At 37.5% G+C, this 20,074-nt stretch overlaps 1 protein-coding gene across 2 annotated transcripts in view; it reads right to left on the bottom strand.

Annotated features, from left to right (window-relative positions):
* The window catches only part of LOC111154636 (chloride voltage-gated channel 3), a 95,008-nt gene that overhangs the window by 57,467 nt on the left and 17,467 nt on the right, over positions 1 to 20,074 (bottom strand). The gene's annotated exons all lie outside the window — the stretch shown is intronic.

Here is a 20,074-nt window from a genome sequence, read left to right as displayed (position 1 = left end):
TCATTTGAGTTCACATTTTTACAGTTCCTCTGAGGTGATTCCTCTAGGCTAGATTCTCCTGAAATAGCTATGTTGCTGCAGTGCCACTAAATTAAGATGTGTTACTGGTTAGAAGCAATTCCATAGAACTAAGAGTCTCTGTAAAATTTGTTTTCCTAAGTATTGAATGAGCCAAATTTTAAGGTCCACTCCATGCCAAAGCATTTGTGTGAGAACTGGGGAGGGGAAGGAAATAAAGCACTCAGGTGGCAGTAAAAAGAGAGTAATTCTATTTGTTATTTGGGATTCTTTTTAAAATTAGGTTAAATAAAGTTTTATATTTCAAAAAGTTTGAACCTCAGAGAAAACTAGCCCTTCACATAAAATCTCACTTGAGATTTGCGAAAAAGGATTCTAGGAAAGAAATATAGGCTAGATAAAATATAATAGGAATATTCTATCTAATTCTGATTTTGGCTATTGACATTTACTATAAGACTACGGATGGGGTTTTTTTCCTGTTTTCTGTATTTTCCAAATTTTGATTTTTTTTTTTTAAATACGTAAAAATTTGACAATGAGCTAACTTCACCAAATTAACTAAATATAAATGTCTTCCTTTCTGGTCCTTTGGTATATAAATTCTAGTATTATAAGACTTCTAAAAAATATATGCAATATAGCATTCATTGCTCCACATCTTTATGTAAAATGAAAATCTATCTGTAAATTTTCCTGGTATTTCCCCTCTTAACTTGTTTTTCCTGATTTACAACTCAGTCTTAAAGGAAAAATAAAAATTAAAGCTAGCTAGCATTAACTAGAGGAGGAAGAATACCTTCCCTATAAAATATACTGACCATGTTACATAAGTAACTTTTGTAACATAAGCACAAAATTTTGAATTATTTTTAAAGAACAAAACTTTTGTACATGTGTATGAGAATATATAATATATAAATTATATTTGTATAAAATCTAGAATGAGGCACACCAAACTCTTAATAATCCTTATCACTGAGGAAGGAAAGAGGTAGAAGTGAGGAGGATCATGGTGCATTAGGTTTTTACTTTATGTGGTTCCACAGTTTTAATTTTTAAGCAAATATATTACTATTGAAATTTTTAATAATTATGCTACTTTTGTAATAATAAATCTAAAAGTTAAAAACATTTTTCAAAAGTAAACAAATCTTGGGACACCTGGGTGGCTCAGTTGGTTAAGCCGCTGCCTTCTGTTCAGGTCATGATCCTAGGATTGAGTCCCACATGGGGCTCCTTGCTCAGCGGGGAGCCTGCTTCTCCCTCTGCATGCTCTGTCTGCTGCTCCCCCTGCTTGTGCTCTCTCTCCAAAAAAAAATTAAATAAAATCTTAAAAAAAAAAAAAAAAAAAAGGTAGGGTGCCTGGGTGGCTGAGCTTTAAGCCACTGCCTTCGGCTCAGGTCACGATCTCAGAGTCTCAGGATGGAGTCCCACAATGGGCTTCCCCTGCTCGGCAAGGAGCTTTCTTCTCCCTCTCCCTCTGCCTGCTACTCCCCCTGATTGTGCTCTCTCTCTCTCTCTCTCTCTCGCTCTCTCTTCTAATAAATAAAATCTTTATTTTTTTTTTTTAAGATTTTATTTATTTGGCAGAGAGAGACACAGTGAGAGAGGGAACATAAGCAGGGAGAGTGGGAGAGTGAGAAGCAGGCCTCCCACTGAGCAGGGAGCCTGATGCGGGGCTTGATCCCAGGATCACAACTGGAGCCTAAGGCAGATGCCCAAATGACTGAGCCACCCAGGCACCCCAAATAAATAAAATCTTAAAAAAAAAAAAAAAAGTAAACAAATCTCTCATGCCTATGGTCCATAGCTGTATTTTTGCTTAAAGGAAAGGATTATAACTCAGGCTAAAGGGCTTTAGAAAAGCACAAGGTAGATTGGAAGGTGTGGCAAAAGAGGACTTTGACACAGATTAGGTATTATCAGATTAACAAACTGAACTATAGTCAGCGTGGGGATCAAGTGGAAAGAGAACAAAAGACAAATTTAAGAATTCATAGGCACAGCTAGGGGATTTGTAGGGGGATAATACTCTGAATGGAATATCTGAAGAACAAAAACATTAAAGCAGCAACATAAAAAAGGACTTAAAAATTCAGAAGGGGAAGATATTTCTCCTTCCAAATGCACCCTCGATTCTAACCTCAACTTGATGTGGGATTCCAGATAAACCACAACCTCTCTGAGATGTGTAAATCAGGGAGGTAGAATAGATGACTATGGTATTCTAACCATACAAATATAACTACAATATTACAATGTTCAATCTTTTTTTTTTTTTTTTTTTTTTTAATTTGACAGACAGAAATCAGAAGTAGGCAGAGAGGCAGGCAGGCAGAGAGAGGAGGAAGCAGTCTCCCCGCTGAGCAGAGAGTCTGATGCGGGGCTCGATCCCAGGACCCTGGGATCATGACCTGAGCCGAAGGCAGAGGCTTTAACCCACTGAGCCACCCAGGTGCCCCACAATGTTCAATCTTTAAGTCCCTTCTAATACACATGATCCAAGAATCTACAACATTAAAAGTACAAAAAAAAAAAAAAAAATTGGGGCACCTGATGGCTCAGTCGGTTAAGTGTCTGCCTTTGACTCAAGTCATGGTCTCAGGGTCCTGGGATCTGAGCCTGCCTTGAGCCCCATGTGGGCCTCTGTGCTCAGCGGGGAGAGTCTGCTTCTCCCTCTCCCTCTGTGCTGTCTCCCTCTCTCATGCTCTCTCAAATAAAAATAAAATCTTTAGAGAAAAAATGTTTTTTACCCTTAGATCTAACTACCAGTTTATAGGAAGTACAGGAAACAGAGAAACATGTTAAATGACTGCTCAGGAACATAATCAGGAAAACCCAAACTTGGAAACAAATGACAATTTCTTCAACAAATATATAGTAAGAAAAAAAAGGGAAGGGAAGAAACCTATAGAATTAAAACTAAGCAAAACAAAAGATCTTAAAGTTATATCAATCTCAAAGAATAATTTCTTATGAAACAATTGGAGAAACATAAAATAAACAAGATACGTGATTTTAAGCAATCATATATTTTAGATGTGATAATAGCCTTTACACTTGATCTTAGCCAAAAGACCGAGAAGCGATTTGATAATAGCCTTTAAAAGAATTCTTATGTTTTAGAGATACATAATGAAATATATAACTGTAGGGGCGCCTGGGTGGCTCAGTGGGTTAAGCCTCTGCCTTCGGCTCAGGTCATGATCTCAGGGTTCTGGGATCGAGCCCCGCATCGGGCTCTCTGCTCAGCGGGGAGCCTGCTTCCTCCTCTCTCTCTGCCTGCCTCTCTGCCTACTTGTGATCTCGTCAAATAAATAAATAAAATCTTAAAAAAAAAAAGAAATATATAACTGTACAAAAGCTAAAAAGGGTAAAAACAGATTTTATTTATGACTACTGCAAAAGGGGAAAAGAGATATCAATATGGCTCCATTTCCAATACAACAAGAAACAGTGGGAATTTATAGCCAAGGAGAAGGGGCTTGGGGTGTTCAGTGGATGGAAAATTACTAAGAGGAAACATTTGGGAGTAAAGGGGATTCTGGATAAACAGATCTAACAGAATTCTTGCTGAAGGCAGCTCAGGGTGATAGGACATCACTGGGAGGATGGTGGGGGCTAACCCAAGGGTATTAAGAGTACAGAATTCTGGCTAAACCAACTTGGCCAAGATTATTGCCAAAATGAAGCAACATAAAAACAGACCAAAGTTGAGACCCAGTTGGGAAAAGAATCCAGATGAGCCTGACTAAAGTTTGATTAATGTGAGACTCTATCAGTATAACATCTATCTATCTAAAATGATATGATGCTTCAGGGCGCCTAGGTGGATCAGCGGGTTAAGCCTCTGCCTTCGGCTCGGGTCATGATCTCAGGTTCCTGGGATCGGGCCCCAAGTCGGGCTCTCTGCTCGACGGGGAGCCTGCTTCTCCCTCTCCCTCTGCCTGCCTCTCTGCCAGCTTGTGATCTCTCTCTCTCTGTGTCAAATAAATAATATATAAAATATTAAAATAAAATAAAATGATATGATGCTTCAGATGTATTTCAAAATAATAGAAAGTAGAGATAAAACAAAATTGGCCATAAATTGATAATTATTTTAGTGTTGAGAACAAAAAGATACATAATCTCTTCCCTGTATCTTTGTATAGAAGATACTTTTTAAAGAAATGCTTATAAATAAAATCAGTTTTATGAGATAAACATTAACAAAAAACTACATCCTTTACTCCTCAAACTGAATATATTACTACTAGAAGTATCAGATTAACTGTAGTTTACATTCCATTAAGTATAGCTGCTTTACATTTGTATTTGACACACTATATGACATTAAACTTTAACTTGTGTTGTCAATTCTCCTCCCTGAGCAAAAGCACCAGAGAAAAAAAGAGGAAGTAAAGCTTTCAAGAAAATCAATTCAAGCTACACAGTTAGCTGCAAAGTTACTGCAGAAAAGAAAGAACATGGAAATTCTTCAGAAATGACAAGCCAGAAAATAAACTGAAAAAAACACAGAATGCTTTTGCAATATTCGTATCTCACAAACATAAAATGTTTTAGTTCTCAACATGGCTGTCTGGTTGCCCAAATAATGTATCTTAAGATTAAAAACATGAAGAAAAGTTTCTTTCATAAATACCAAATGATCATTTTTAAAAATCAGGAACAAAAATATGAAAAAAAAAAAAAGAGAGAGAGAGAGAGAGAGAGAGAACCAAAATGGCCAATATTTTTAATGTCTAAGCAATTCCTTTGCAAGAAATTTGTCAAGGGCTACCTGGGTAAGAGAGTCAATTAAGAATCCGACTCGGGGGCACCTGGATGGCTCAGTGGGTTAAACCTCTGCCTTCGGCTCAGGTCATGATCTCAGGGTCCTGGGATCGAGCCCCGCATCGGGCTCTCTGCTCAGTAGGGAGCCTGCTTCCTCCTCTCTCTCTCTCTCTCTGCCTACCTCTCCACCTACTTGAGATTGAAATAAATAATATCTTTAAAAAAAAAAAAAAAAAAAAAAGAATCTGACTCTTGGTTTCAGCTTAGATACTGACCTCAGTGTCCTGGGATCAGGTCCCATGTCGGGCTCCACAGTCAGCAGAGTCTGCTTGATATTCTCTTTCCATCTCCCCCTCCCCCACTCACATTTTCTCTCTCTCCCTCTAAAATAAGTAAATCTTATAAAAAAGAAATTTGTCAAATATCCTCATGCATATACACAAACTGATACAAAGACTGAGTAAAATACAACTTTAAGAGTTCTAAGTTTTAGAAGTACTGAAATGCAAATTTAACAATATTTACATTAATGTAAATACACTAAAATATTCCATTTAAAGCATTTTTTTATTTTTTAAAGATTTTTATTTATTTATTTGACAGAGAGAGAGAGATCATAAATAGGCAGAGAGGCAGGCAGAGAGAGGGGGAAAGCAGGCTCCCTGTTGAGCAGAGAGCACAACACAGGGCTCCATCCCAGGACCCTGACTGAGATCATGACCTGAGCTGAAGGCAGAGGCTTAACCCACTGGGCCACCCAGGCGCCCCAAAATATTCCATTTAAAAGATAAACACTATCTCACTGGATTTTTAAAAGCCAACTATGTAATTATGAGAATATCAGCTAAAACATATCAATGCAGAAATGCTGAGAGGAAAAAGGATTTAAAAAAGAGCATGCAATCCTTAATCCAAAGAAAACTGGGGACCCATATTGATATCAAAGGGCATTTTAAAGAAAACAGTATAATTGGAAATAAAAAGAATCACTTCAAAGTAAAAGTAAGAAAAGTAAGGTGGTCCAATTCACCAGAAAGAGATGACCTAATAACATGAAATCAAAGTATAAGCAAAAATTTACAGAATGACAAGAAGTGGCAGTAGATGTCTATAAACATAGTGAAAATGTTTAATATATCGCTATCACCTGATAGAAACAAACAGAGAGAAAAACCAGTAGGAAAACTAGAGATTTCAACAGGAGGGTACAAACTTAACATGATGGACATAGAGAAAAACATTAACCAAAAGCTTTACATCACATACTCTTCTACAGCACAGGTGGAACACTGACAAAAAAAAAGGCTTTTCCCCCCGGCCATGGTGCAAGTCTCAAAAAATTTCAACATATTAATATTACACAATGTATATTCTTTGGCAACAATGCAATAATGTTCTAAGTCAACCTGAAACAACCAGAAATTCCTCATATTTTGGAAATTAATTTTAAATTATTTTTAATTATTTTAAATCTACTTGACACAAATTCCTCACGTGTTTGGATATCTGTACGTCAAAACAGGTATCATTATGGAAGTTAGAAATTATTTTTAATAATAATGATGAAGACACATGACACTGAATATAAAAAAACAGTATTGGGAGGGACAGTCACAGCTTTAAATGTATTCACCTGAAAAGCTTAAAATTAAGAAGCTAACCTTTCATTTCAATTAGGGGGAAAAAATAAAGCAAAATAAACCCCCAAAATGTAGAAAATATGATCAGATATTAATGAAACAGAAAACAAATTTTATAAAAAGGGGAACGCTAGTCCACTGAAAAGACTAATTGATAAATGTACAGTGACACTGATTAAAAGGTGAATGGGAGGGGCACCTGAGTGGCTCAGTGGGTTAAAGCCTCTGCCTTCGGCTCAGGTTATGATCCCAGGGTCTTGGGATCGAGCCCCGCATCGGGCTCTCTGCTACAAGGGGAGACTGCTTCCCTTCCTCTCTTTCTCTCTCTCTCTCTCTCTCTCTCTCTGGCTGCCTCTCAGCCTACTTGAGATCTCTGCCTGTCTAAATAAATAAATAAATAAATCGTTTAAAAAAAAAAAAGGTGAATGGGAAAGAAGATAAGAAGAAAAGGAGGGAAGGAGAAGACAATGAGAGCACAAATAACCACTATCAGAAAGAAAAAGAAGACAAGACTAAGGAATTTGCAGGCATTCAAAAGACTTTATAGTAATAAAATTTTTAAGTAAAAAGGTAAATTTTGAAAAAAATACAATTTATCAAACCAATCTAGAAAGAAACAGAAAATCAGAATAATGCTATAACTATTAAAGAAGTTGAACTATAATTTAAAACCTTCCTACAGGGGTGCCTGGGTGGCTCAGTGGGTTAAGCCTCCGCCTTCAGCCCAGGTCATGATCTCAGGGTCATCAGATCGAGCCCCGCATCGGGCTCTCTGCTCAGCAGGGAGCCTGCTTCACCCCCACTCTTTCTGCCTGCCTCTCTGCCCACTTGTGATCTCTGTCTGTCAAATCAATCAACCAAAAAATCAATCTTAAAAAAAAAAAAAACCCTTCCTACAAAGAAAATTCTAAGCCTGGAGTTTCATTGGCAAATTCTACCAAAATGTAGGAATAAATAATAATGCCAACATTTCATAAACCACTCCAGTCTAGAAAAAGAAGGCATCATCTACAACTCACTTCATGAGGGGAATATAACCTTGATACTAAAATGAGAACAAAAAAAATAAATAAATAAAATGAGAACAAAATGACAAAGGAAAGCTACCAGCAATCTGTTATAAACAGATGCAAAAGTCCTAAACAAAGGTAAACCAAACCCAGCAATTTATATACAAGAGAAAAACCTAAAACAATACACTACTACATCAATGATCAAACTGAGTTTATACAAGGAATGCAAGTTGGTTTAAGCATCTGAAAAATCAACTGTTTATTAACAGAAACAAAGATATACATCAAATAATCACCTAAAAAAAGGAAGGAAAATGATAAATGCAACAACCATTCATAATTTTAAATTGTATATTCTTAAATCAACTAGGAATGGATGTAAATCTATTTAATCTGATAAACGATAACATAAAAATTCATTAACATCATACTTAAATTTCAAGGTGAATACTTAATGGTGAAACCTCAGGATCAGAACAAGACAAAAGACGCCAGCAATCACCATTTGCATTCAACTGTTTACTAGAAGATCTACCCAGTGCAGTTAAACAAGAGGGGAAAGGGTAGGGAAAACTATGAAGACCAGGAAGAAACAAAGTGGTCACTATTTGCCAATGACACGACTATATTCTTTTTTTTTTTTTTTAAAGAATTTATTTATTTATTTGACAGAGAGAGATCACAAGTAGGCAGAGAGGCAGGCAGAGAGAGAGAGAGGGAGAAGCAGGCTCCCTGCTGAGCAGAGAGCCTGATGCGGGACTCGATCCCAGGACCCTGAGATCATGACCTGAGCTGAAGGCAGAGGCTTAACCCACTGAGCCACCCAGGCGCCCGACACGACTATATTCTTAAGAGACATCACAAATAGGTCATTTTAATTACAGTTATGCAAGGTTGATGAATTTTTTGTTGTTGTTAAAGATTTTATTTATTTGACAGAGATCACAAGCAGGCAGAGAGGCAGGCAGAGAGAGTGAGGTGGGAAGCAGACTCCCTGCTGAGCAGAGAGCCAGATGCGGGGGGGGGGGGGGGGGGGGGGCGGGCCAGGGGCCGGGGGGGGGGCAGGGGGGGGGGGGGAGGGGGGCTCGATCCCAGGTCCTAGGATCATGACCTGAGCCAAAGGCAGAGGCTTTAACCCACTGAACCACTCAGGTGCCCCAAGGTTGATGAATTTTTAAAAATCAATATTCAAAAGCTGTATTTCAAAATATGCCAGCAGATAGGATATTAAATTTAAAACTAAAAATAGCATTAAATACCAACAGCATTACAAAAATTATTTGTTGCAACAAATAATGAAGACAAAGGTCACTAGGAAGGACTAAAACTTTATTGGAAGACATTTAAAAAGACTCAAGTAGGGGCGCCTGGGTGGCTCAGTGGGTTAAAGCCTCTGCCTTCGGCTCAGGTCATGATCCCAGGGTCCTGGGATCGAGCCCCACATGGGGCTCTCTGCTCGGCAGGGAGCCTGCTTCCCCCTCTCTCTCTCTGCCTCTCTGCCTGCTTGTGATCTCTGTCTGTCAAACAAATAAATAAAATCTTAAAAAAAAAAAGACTCAAGTATGTAGAGGAGTATACCATGCTCAAGAATTAGATTCAAAGTGAACTAGAGACTCAATTAAATGCCAATCAAAAACCTGAAAGAAGACTTTACCTCTGTTCTGACCTTAGTCTGCACTTTCTAACTGATGAAGTTCTTCTTTCCAGCTGAGGCAAAAGACCCAATGCGCAAAAGCATCCTGTAATGGGAACAGAAACTACCCTGATACCAGTAAGACCCCACATTTTTTACACGAAGACAATGATCAACCTGACCAACCTTTACAGCCAACGTTGCCTGTACCCGACAACCTTTGTCCCATATTCCCCTTACATAAACCTAGAAATACTTTCTGCACTTTGGAGACAGTCTTTGAAACGTTAGTCCACTATCTTCCTGGCATTGGCCTCACAGAAATAAACTCCTTTGTTGTTCCACCATCACCTGTCTCACTGCCTTCCAATTTTGTCAGCAGTGAGTGGCCAAACCCGGTCTATCTGGGACCTCTGGAGCCAGGAGCTCTTGCATCCTTGGACCCTAGTTAAAAACCCAACAGGCTTTTTTATGACAAATTACACTCAAATTTACATAGAAAGAAAAAGGCCCAAGAATAATCAAGACAGTCTTAAAGGGAGAGGACTTGCTTTACCAGATACTGAGAGTGTTTTAATCACAGGAACATTATAAACAGAATGCTTCTGGCATACAGCTAAAATAAATAAATAAACCAATCACACACAATAAAGAGTCAAGAAATAGATCCTCCTATATATGAGTCTTGGTGTATAGCAGAGGTTGCACTATAGAAGAATGAAGAAAAAACTGATTTTCTTAGTATTTAGCATTAGGACAACGGGCTATCCATACAGGAAAAAGCTAAATACACCCTAATCCATTCACCTACACATACATACATACACATACACACACATACACACACTCATACACACACGACTCAGGTAATTATAGACCTGAAGGCAAATATAGTTCTACAGTAAAAGGCAAATACAGCTCTTACAAAATAATATAGCAAAATATATTCATGATCTCAGCATTAGCCATAAAGCAAAAGATTAATACAGAGGACCACGTTACAAGTAAGAATATTTGTTCATAATTCGTCCATTAGGAGAATGCTACAGACTGTTTATATCCCACCAAATTTTTACGTTGAAAGTTAATCCCCCATGTGATGGTATTTGGAGGTGGGACCTTTGGGAAGTGGTAATGAGGGTGGTCAGGAATGGGATTAGTGCCCTTACAAAGAGACTCCAGAGAGTTACCTCAAGGACACAGCAAAAAGACGGCAGATAGGAACCAGAAGCAAGACCTCCTCACCAGACAACGAGTCTGCCAGTGTCTTGGACATCCTAGCCTCCAAAACTATAGAAATAAACTGTGAGCAATACATAAAAATAAAACCAAAAGCCATGCTTGTTGTTTAAGCCACCCAGTCTATAGTATTTTTGTTAAAGCAGCCCAAATGGACAACAGAAAATGAAACAAGACCCACAGAACAGAAAATATAACAATATGACCAACAAAAAGCTTGTATATACAAAATAAAGAATTTTCACAAATGTCTCAGATACATCAACAGAAAAACGGGCAAATGACTTAAATAGGTACTTCAAAAAAATTTTTTTAAATAGCCAATGAGCATGAAAAAATGCTCACCCTCCTTGGTGACCAAGGAAATGCAAATGAAAACCACAATCTGAATCTATTATTTAGCCAACAGACGGGCAAAATTAAAAGTGTGACAAAATTAAGAGGTTGGTGAATGTGGAGCAAAGGAAGCTTTCATACACAGCTCACCCAAGTGTAAATGGGAATACCACTATGGAAAACATAACCTATGCTGCAATAAATTCACTCCAAATGAATTTACACACATATCCACCAGAACAAATGCAAAATAATCAAAGTAGCAATGTTTGTAACCACCAAAAACTGCTGGTAATTCAAAGATTCATCAATGTTAAAAAAGAAAGAGGTAAACTATGGTATGGTATTCATAAAAAAAGAAGAATATAGTCTAGAGCAACATGGCAACAAGCACCTACTGCCTGCAATATAAAAGATTCTTGAGGGGCGCCTGGGTGGCTCAGTGGGTTAAAGCCTCTGCCTTCGGCCCGTGTCATGATCCCAGGGTCCTGGGATTGAGCCCCACATCGGGCTCTCTGCTCAGTGGGGAGCCTGCTTCCTCCAATCTCTCTCTCTCTCTGCCTGCCTCCCCACTTACTTGTGATATCTATCTATCAAACAAATAAATAAAATCTTTAAAAAAATTAAAAAATAAAGAAAATTAAGAAAAGATTCTTGAAAATCACACTGCATAAACACAAGCAAGAAATACATACCGTATAATTCCTTTTATTTAATAATCTGTAATTTTCGAAAACAGGCAATGCTAAATTATAATTTTAAGGATGTATACTTACATCACCAAGCCATAAAGTAAAGCAAAAAAAGGTGACTAGACAAAGAGAAAATGGTATTTACCTCTAGGGAAAGGAATAGGGTTGAGATTGTTAAGGTACACGCAGGAGGCTTCTGAAGTATGGTAACGCTTTCTTTTCTTTTCTTTTTAAGATTTTGTTTACTTATTTGACAGAAAGAGACAGCGAGAGAGGGAATACAAGCAGGGGGAGTGGGAGAGGGACCCTGGGATCCTGACCCTTGCCAAAGGCAGATGCTTAACAACTGAGCCACCCAAGCACCCCTCTTCTTTTCTTTTTTAAAGATTCATTCATTCATTCATTCATTTTAGAGAGAGAGAAGGCATGTGTGCGCACACATGCCCATGAGGGGGAGCAGGGACAGAGGGAGAGAATCAGACTCCCCACTGAGCCAGAGGTAGATTGGATCTCACGGTCCATGAGATCATGACCTGACCTGAAACTAAGAGTCGGATGCTCAATCAACTGAGCCACCCAGGAGCCCCAGTGCTTTATTTCCTTAACCCGGTTATACTGCAAAAGTCCCTGCTTTGTTATAACTCATTAAGCTGGATAATTATGCTTTATGCATTTTTCTGGTATATGCTACATTTCACATTTCAAAAGTTGGGGGTTTTTTTACTTTTTTTTTTAAACTCTACTTTATTTTTTCAGTGTTCCAAGATTCATTGTTTACACATCACACCCAGTGCTCCATGCAATATGTGCCCTCCTTAATACTCACCACCGGGCTCATCCAACCCTCACCCACCTCCCCTCCAAAATCCTCAGTTTGTGAGTTAGAAACTTATCCTATCTTTAATTCTATTAACATCTAATATGGATTTTTTTTTTCGTGCTTCCCTACCCCAACACTCTAGTCTAATCTTATTTACGGTCTCAATCAGTTACAGAAAACAAGTTTGTAAGTATCTACATTGACTTTTATTTGGTATAAGCACAGCTTCTTCCAAGGAACTTCCCCTAAATGACTATTTAAACAGATCCATTGACTCCGCATGATTTTATGTATTTACTTCAGTATATGATGTTACAGGCTTAGCTCAAAACTCCTGAAAGCTTTCTCAAATAGAATTCTTAACTGGGGGGCGCCTGTGTGGCTCAGTGGGTTAAAGCTCTGCCTCGGCTCAGGTCATGATCTCAGGGTCTTGGGATCGAGCCCCACATCGGGCTCTCTGCTCAGCGGGGAGCCTGCTTCCCCCTCTCTGTCTGCTGGCCTCTCTGCCTACTTGTGATCTCTATCTCTGTCAAATAAATAAATAAAATCTTAAAAAAAAAAAAAGAATTCTTAACTGGAATCACAACACGAAACATGATTTAACCAACTATTTTCTTAATTCTTCCAAGAACAGTTCAGAGGTAATGTTCTACATGCACAGGAGAAACGTTAATTTATTACTTCATGACATTATGGTAAGAGAGGTAGGGTACACACACAAAAATTATTCTTTGACTTAATTTCAGTTAACTTTCTGTGGGCTTTTAAAAAAATAATTTAGGGGCACCTGGGTGGCTCAGTTGTTAAGCGTCTGCCTTCGGCTCAGATGATGATCCCACAGTCCTGGTATCGAGCCCCGCATCAGGCTACCTGCTTGGCGGGAAGCCTGCTTCTCCCTCTCCCACGCCCCATGCTTGTGTTTCCTCTCTCACTGTCTCTCTATCAAATAAATAAATAAAATCTTTAAAAATAATAATAATAAATAAATAAATAATTTAATTTTTTGTAGAGCAATAGTAATAATTGCAGTTAATATTTGAGGTATAAATCATCAGGTTCTATATATTTCAATAAAAACTAGGCTCACTTCTTTCCAGTGATTTTTTAAAAAGATTTATTTACAGAGAGAGAATGCAGATATGTGCATGTATGGGGGGAATGGGCAGAGGGACAGAATCTCAAGCAGACTCCCACTTAGCACAGAGCCCAATGCTGGGCTTAATCCTGCAACCCTAGCATCATGACATGAGCTGAAACCAAGAGTCAGACACTTAACTGACTGAGCCACCCAGGTGTCCCTCCAGTGACCTTTATGATGATAGTATTTGACTGGCTTTTGACTGGCTTTCCACTGGTATTTTAGGCTATTTTTATCAAGGTGTCACTTTATAATACCAAGTTCTTTTCCTTTGTTCATTAGTAACATCTTCAATGACAGCACTTCATAAACTCAGTATGGGTTAGTTTTCCCTAAATGCATTACCATGCTCTTACACAAACACACAAATTAGGGAAGTCCCTTACCCCACATGTATTAGGTAGGTGAAATAGGTTGCTCTGACTGAAGTGACCTGGAGATGCAGGTGCAGAAAATGTTTACAAGACAATTGGCAACAGAATATAAAGAGTGTCAAATTTATTAAGAACACGACACTGCTTAGAATAAGTATCACATGAACCTTAGAATTATTTATTTCTAAAAATAATTCTGAGTAGACCATTTGAAAGAGTTGTGACCTTTTCCCAACAGAGAGTCATTAAATGGTAGTGGTAGTATTTTATTAACTTAAAGAATTTCTAAAAAACCCTTTACCGAGAAGATTCATGATATAACCATCTCAATGCTTTTTAAAGGCTTAATAGTTAATGTTGCCAAATTCAAAATTTTTTAAAGATTTTATTTATCTATTTATCCTGGGGGACTGGGGAGCAGAGAGAGAACAGGCTCCACACTGAGCCTGACGTGGGGCTCAATCTCATAACCCTGAGAACACGAGCTGAGCCGAAATCAAGAGTTGGATGCCTATTAAATCACCCAGGTGCCCCAACAAATTTAGATTTGGAGCCAAGTGCCTCATTATTAGAACAATGCCATCAATGTTATCTGTACATGTCAGATAAAACAGTAAGACTAAAATGAACCTGTCATCTACTAAAGACAACATGCACAAATGTAACCTTTAAAACGCTGAGCAAAATCAGATCATCAAAATACATTTCTGGGATTTCTGGAGTTCTACCACAACTTTACACTAAGTAATTTTTTTTTTGCCTATAAAGCCACATGCAAGGACACTATATTTACTAAAAAAATTACTCCTGGATTACTTTATTAATGTTTTCTACCTGCAATTGATATCAAAGAACTTCATTATTCTAATTCACAGAAAGCAACCAACTCTATCTTAGCAGCATTCAGGCTTTTTACCTTAGCAACAATTCAACCACCAACCACCTCGCATGGTGTCTGGCCCAAAAGGAGCCTAATAATTATTTACTGAATGGAATATGCATAGAACTGAATCTTAAGTAAAATACCAGAATTATCAGTTATCGATGTGTAGCAGGATTATGAAAAACTTTTACTTACTAACTTATATTTTTATCATTCATGTTTCCTACAATAAACACATTTTTGCTTTTATTATTTAAGAAGTTAGGGGCACCTGGGTGGCTCAGTTAGTTAAATGACTGCCTTTGGCTCTGGTCACGATCCTAGAGTCCCAGGATCAAGGCCCGCATAGGGCTCCCTGCTCGGTGGGGAGTCTGCTTCTCCCTCTGACCCTCTACCCTCTCATGCTCTCTCTCTCTCTCAAGCAAATAAATAACATCTTTTTAAAAAATAAAATTGAAATAAATAGCTAACTCTTCCCAACTCATTTTTTAAAATAAACTTTATTATGAACTAATTTTAGATCTGCAGAAAGTTGCAAAGACAGTACAAAGAGGTCCCAAATACCTCCCACTCAGTTTTCTCAACTGTTAATATCTTTTATTCCCATAGTACATTTGTCTAAACTAAGAAACTGGCAATGGTACATAACTATTAAGTAAACTCCAGACCTTATCTTTTTTACCAGTTTTTATATTCATGTCCTCTTCCTATTCCAGGTTTCAATCCAAGATATCACAGTGTATTTTAACATGTCTCCCTAAACTCCTCTGGCCTACGACAACTTCTCAGTCTTTCCTGATTTTTCATGACCTTGACTGGTGAAGTATCCTGCAAAATGTCCTCCCCAGTGGAGATCTGTCTATTGTTTCTCTTGGGGTTAGAGTGGAATTATGGGTCTTTGAAAAGAATTATCACAAAGGTAAAGTGCCCAACCTGTCACATCATAGGAGTATGTAATATCCACATGATATCACTGGTGATATTAACCTCCCTTACTTGGTTACAGTAATGTTTGCCACGCTTCTCCACTGCAAAGTTACTATTTTCTCCTTCTTTTCCTACTTTATTCTTTGGAAGTAAGTCACTAAGTCTAGCACACCCTTAAGGGAAAGGAGGTAGGAAGTAAGCTCCTCCTCCATGAGGAAGGAATATTTACATAAATTATTTGGAATTCTTCTACAAGGGAGACCTGTCTCTTTTCCTCCATTTATTTATTCATTCAATCATTTATATCAATGTCTATCACTTACATCATATATACATGCTCATTTATATTTATTTTATACTTTGGTTATAATCTAATTGTGCACTATTTATTTTGTTGCTCAAATTTTCCAGTTTTGGCTATTTGGAGCTCTTTCAGGTTAATTCCTGTGTTCCTTGGACAATCCCTCACCCTTTTGTGTTTGTTTTTTTGTTCTGTTTTGTTTTGACACTTCCTTACTTCTGGTATTACACATAATCTGGGCTCATCTTGTATATTCCTTGCCCAGTTCTAGAATCAGCATCTCTCCAGGGCAATCCATTATTAAGTCCTGGAGTTAACCATTTAAGATTTTTGTGAACCCAGGATAATCTATCTGAAGGTCAACATGTAATCTCAAAGTTGCACAAGTTAAATAAGTTTAAACTTTGAGTACCCAAGCCAAAATTGCCACAAATGACCCTCAAACATAATAGCAAGACTTCCACCCTTTATTACATTCTTTTGTTTCCAAAAACTGAGCGGAGTTGGGTGGGTAGAATAGATATTTTGCATTCATTTTTCAGATAAGAAAACTGAGAAATAGAAGTGATGACAATGAGTAATGTCAGGGAGCTAGATATTGATATTGATAGAGCGAATATCTTCCATCCTTTGCCTTCTTCCTCTCAGACAACACCATCACCATGGTGGGACCCTTGGCAATACAGCTGTAACAATATGGGTATACTCATAGTTCCTGCTACTCCACTGAATATCCTAGGCTTCCTAGGTGTCCAGTTAAATCAAAACTTTTCTCTATATAGCCATATTAGTTCAACAAATGAAAAGGAAAAAATACTCCTAAAAATCCTAAAAGATGATTGGCAAATATGGTAAAATATATTTTTTTATAAAACAGCAACCTTTCAATGAGCTTCTGCTGTGTGCATGCCAATATATTATGCATTTTAAGAAGGGAGGATAAAATAAACAGCATATGTGGCTGCCCATGATATACTAATATCCTGCCCTCACAAAGTCTAGAAATAAGGAAAATAAGATTGCTCATCAAGAGTTAAAATATGTAATCAATACATAATGGATCAGCTCTAAAACCACGTAGGCAGAAAAATAAACAACATACAAGCCAACAAGATTTACCAGGATAATTATACTGAAAGAAAGTACAGCTTAATCTAGGAGGAGGGCAGCCTATAAAGAAAAAGGCAAGTAAGGAAAGTCAAGAAAGCAAACACAGTAAAAGCAATACAATTAACTAGATAGGAGGGGCCCCTAGCACAAAGCTGGAAAGTCTGGTAAGGCTTTCCAGAGGAAGTGAGGTCTAACATGAGAAGCAAAGTACAAGCAATAACTGGTATATGGGCAAAGGAAACATGTTCAAAGACCTGGAGATACAACAGCCTGGCATATGCCCAAACCCTAACACTGACAAGGCCCAGACCAAGAGTACAAAGGAAGACTCATCTGCCACGTGATTAAATATTTAAGTTATCAAGCAAGTCAACAAACTATTAAAGAAATATATTCTATCCTCCTACGTTGAAAATACACCTTATAATGACTTATAAGTTTCAGGTCAGTTTTATAGATGTGTAGCCAAGCTAGTGACAATTTGGAAAACACTGCAAGGCACGAAGAAGATTAAAAGCAGCCAAATTCCAACACCAAGAGAAAAATCATTATTTTGGTGTATTTCTCTCCAAAGTTGTGTGTACATATATATATATAAAATTTTAAGAGAAATGATAACACATTATAAAGATTTTGCCCTTTAAATATAAGCCTTTCCACTCTTATGGCCTGTAATACAAGTCATTCTATTCAGTTACCCAATGTGCATTCTGTGGCTGGCTTATCTTGAAACAGAACTTTCAACGTGGGGCCAAGTGTGTTCTACAGACCCCTGAAAACCCCCGAGATCCTTTTCAGGGGACTGATAAGGCTGAAACTTTTCATAATAATACATGTATTATTATTTAAATGATATATATGATCAGTTTCCTACTGCTAATGTAACAAATTACCACAAACTTTGTGGTTTAAAACAATACAAATTTATTCTCTTGCAGTTCTGGAAGTCAGAAGTCTAAAATCAAGATGTCTGCTGGGCTACACTGCTTCTGGAGGCATTAGTATACAGTACATTTATGATATTCTGGCAAGATTCACAGATTTATTTTAGAGTATTTTGTATAGATGGATTCTGTAGAAGGTTTCAGAAGTCACGTGTGTTTGTTTTTAATTTATTTTTATCTATTTTTTTTTTTTGCTGAAGGTTTACTACACATTACATAGCAGTGATTTTAGAATTATCTTTTGGAGTTATAATAGTTATTTGTTTATTTCAGCCAGTTTTCTTTAGGAAACTGAAGAGCCTAACAAAGCCTAAGACTGAATAGAAGCCACTAGAAGGCCTCGTAACAGAAAGTGGAGGTTAGGTATCCTTTGTGAAAATATTTTACATCTGCCAGAAGATAGAGTCCAATATATCCAACAGGAAAGGAATATAGAAGAAAACAGAAATAGCTAGAGTCCTTACCATTAACTAGTTACTGTGCTAAAGATTCTACATATGTTATTCACATATTAAAGTCTCAACACACACTTAATTCTCAGAGCAATCATTTAGAGAGTACTCCTACTCTTTAAAGAGGAAAAAAAACAAAACAAAACCAAGGCATAGAGAGGCTAAGTGACTTGCAGAGGTAGTAACTGGCAGAGCCAGGATGTAATTATAGGTCTACAACTTAAAAGCCACTAAACATAACAGATCTTCATTCAACACATATGCCAAAACACTATCAGTACTTTCCAGTGATCAACTCCTCATTTTTCCGGTATACTAAAAAGATACAGAGTCATGAAAGAATATTTAATACCCGACTGCTTGTCCAACTATCCACTTAAATGCTGCCCAGATATTAAGCAGACACAGAAACAAGCTCTTTCCTCTGACATCTGCATCTGCCCTAGTCCATGAGGGTAGATCTGAGACCATTTCTTCCAGGATGTTCCCCTTCCAATCGCTGTTAACAGAACCCTATCAGCTATGCTGAAAGAAAGGATATCACTACCTTACAAAAGAACATTCACCGTCTCACAACATAATACATTTTCCTACTGCTGGGACTTCATGTATTAGCTCCCCTTCTAGAACACTCTTTGCAATTCTAAAGGGTTATCAAAATAATATCCTTTTTCTTTGAAGTATAACATCTAAAATCTGTACCACCCAATTTAACACTTACATAGTTAACTGTCAACTGCTGTTCCACATTTTATACTTCAACTAAACTAACCTTCAAGAACCGAATCTGTACGGAAAACACAAATGGCTGCTTAGTCTACGGTACTCCAATTTCTTCCTTGCTAACAGAATTTTAACTTTGTTTGGCTGGCATTGTGCCTAATTCCAAGGAACAAATTATGATTGTTCTAACCAGTCAGTAATCCCATTCCTCTTTGTCAGTGATCAGCCTAGGTATGGGCGTGTGATCCAATTCTAGCCAGTGATATAAGAAATCTACTGATACAGTTCTAGGAAAAGTATCTTCTCTGGTAAGAAAAAGAGCAACAAAAAAATCCTTTTTTATACCCTTGCCCATTCCTTCCTAATTGGTACTCTCTCCTATTGAAAACCACAAATAAAGACATGATCAATAGTTGATGGCAGCGTGTAAAGATGGAAACACTTAGGTCCTCCTAAGGGTTTTTACTTCCTTTAGTTAATTCTGTATCTGTATATAAAGAGTTAATTCTGTACCTGTATATAAAGAGCCAAGAAGCTACTCAAACACAGAAAAATGGGTACACTATTAAATATCACCTGATTTTCCAAATTATGGATATATGTGTTTAACTGGTTTATAACTTTATAATTAAATTAGGAAAAAACACATTAGTAATGAAGACAGCAAATGACTAATAATAGCAAAATACTGCATTTTCTTTCTGTATTTATTTTTTCTTAATCAAAAAATATCCAGAACTGCCAGGGAACATACAAGGCACTAAGAACTTAAAGTGGCAAGATTCTGAAGAAAAAAATGGAGCAGGTAAACAATAGTCTCAACAACTTTTTGCCCTTGAGCCTTTTCCTGATTTATAAGTATAGAGACTGAGAACCCTAGCAGAAAGTGAAAGTGGGGAGCTTTTGGCAGTCTTACGGGGTCAAGGAGACAGGATCTGAAGTTCAGAATCACCAATGTGGACTTGAATGGTTCAATACCCTGGAGAAATGAGATAGAACAAATCATTCTATGATACTTTTCCCCTAAAAATATTTATGGTTCCTAAATTTCA

The sequence above is a fragment of the Enhydra lutris genome, unplaced genomic scaffold (assembly GCF_002288905.1).
Source record: "Enhydra lutris kenyoni isolate GAN:26980312 unplaced genomic scaffold, ASM228890v2 scaffoldscaffold3, whole genome shotgun sequence".
In the NCBI taxonomy this organism is placed as follows: domain Eukaryota; kingdom Metazoa; phylum Chordata; class Mammalia; order Carnivora; family Mustelidae; genus Enhydra; species Enhydra lutris.
The sequence above is the reverse complement of the archived record's forward strand: the minus strand, read 5'-3'. Positions and strand labels throughout refer to the sequence as shown.